Source organism: Mercenaria mercenaria, chromosome 10, assembly GCF_021730395.1.
Source record: "Mercenaria mercenaria strain notata chromosome 10, MADL_Memer_1, whole genome shotgun sequence".
NCBI lineage: Eukaryota > Metazoa > Mollusca > Bivalvia > Venerida > Veneridae > Mercenaria > Mercenaria mercenaria.
Genome location: NC_069370.1, coordinates 37,475,675 through 37,477,702, shown reverse-complemented (window position 1 = coordinate 37,477,702; position 2,028 = coordinate 37,475,675).

Genomic DNA, 2,028 nt, shown 5'->3' with positions numbered 1-2,028 from the left:
TCGGACGAGTTATTTCCCTTGAAACGTCAAGCGTGTCGTACCATACCGTACATTGAAGCGGTAACTTGAAAAAGGCTGCATAACATATGAACTCCTTTTTAAATGAAAATATCTTCTTCTGCATTTTCTTCTTCTTTTACATCTTTTATTTTTTCTTCTTCTTTTTCTATTCTTCTTCTGCTGCCAATCTATCCGAGACTGAATGTAAGCACTTTACTCTTGAAGCTGTCGATGATGAGATAGCTAACAACTATCCAGGGGAAGGCTGTTGCAAAGTGTGACAGTAACTTGGCTTAGGTAGTTGCGAAGAACACATTGAATTAACCTCTTTGTAGTCCATAACTGAGGATAATTTTTGGAAGTATCCAATGCACCAACCTATTTACTGTCCGATACACCATTGTAACCTTGGAATTAGCTCTGCGCTCCAGCAGTGATGGCCACTGAAGATAGCCAACATAAATGTCAGACTGCTGGTCCTCTGGAAGTTGAAAAGTACCATCTATGCTGATATTCGCTGCAGGATCTCAAGATGTATATGTTGCTAGACGGGAATGGGTCCCAGATCAAAGTGGTATATCAGGTGATGAGTCTTTCCAGGGTAGTGTAGCATAGCTCTTTGGTCATCCTGCTGCATTGCTGCGAAAGAAGGATCGAGTGTTGCTAGCTTTCTTGGTGACGAAGTTTGCGGAACTCATTAATTATCTATTGCTTGAATTTGATTCGCGGTAGGGTGTGGGTTTTTTCCCATGACTTTGATGTTTGTGATGTCTTCATCTTTGTTGAACACTGAGGAGAATAATATTGCTCTTTTGGTGTGTTACCATCTTCCGTCCTAGGAAACCTATGTATTTCACAATATCATTGGTCTTGGACCATCTAATAACTTTTTAAATGTCTACTGTTTGATCTATCAAAGTGTTTTTTTTCCAGATTTTTGGCTTTATTTTGTATGATCTATTGGAAATGTTAAAGGGGAAGAATGCTTTACCATAATTTGGTTTTATTGTCATCCGACTGTTAATGAAACCTGGAACTGATAAAACTAGTAGATTTTTAATAAAACGCTACTTTTAAAAGGTATGACAGTATGAGGGTTTTCTTTATAAATTGTCTAACCACGGCAGTAGCGATTTAAGTGTTTACGACTTCATTACACACGTTTCAGCAAACATAATTTTCAATCTAACTAATCGAGTTGTTTGGCATATGTCCTTGATTTGAATATGTATAGGTAAAGCATAAGAAATTCTACCGTTTTAGTTGGAAAAGGTAGAGATTGGAGTAGTTTCTCAAAATTAAAGAAATACAGTTCAAATAAATGTCTAAAAATTAAGTAAATCAGTCATTTTGTTTTATGTCGCCATGAAACAAAATGGCTTCCATTTTGATGAAATATTGAAACTTTCTCATTTTTACGCCGATTTTGCAAATCATTTCTCTGCCTTGCTTAATTTAAGAATACCTAACATACAGAATGAACATAAAAGTAATCTTTTTGGTATAAAACTTATGCAAAGGATACGAAACACATCAGAGGACAAAACACACTTGGCAGACTTGGAAATCGGCTTTTAGAAAAAATGTTCAGCTATATAATTATACTTCGTTGTCTTTCCATTTAATGATATCATTTTTTCCAACAAATGTATTTTTCTCAGAATGAAACTCTGGCTTTTGAAATATTTTTGATTTTGTTTTCGAACGTTTACATATTTTACGTGGAATGGTGCTTTTACACTGTCAATTAAGATATCACGAAAAAAAAATAATAGCAAGCCCTTAACAAATAGTAAAAATTGAAATTTAGAAAATGGGGTCCCAAAATAGATAAAATTAACATCTGAAATCGTTTTTTACCGTAAATTAAAAGTTAATGAAAATATTTGAAAATTCAAAAAGTTCTAATTATAACGTTTGGAGATCTTAAGAATAATGTGTAATAGCAAGCCCTTAACAAATAGTAAAAATTGAAATTTAGAAAATGGGGTCCCAAAATAGATAAAATTAACATCTGAAATCGTTTTT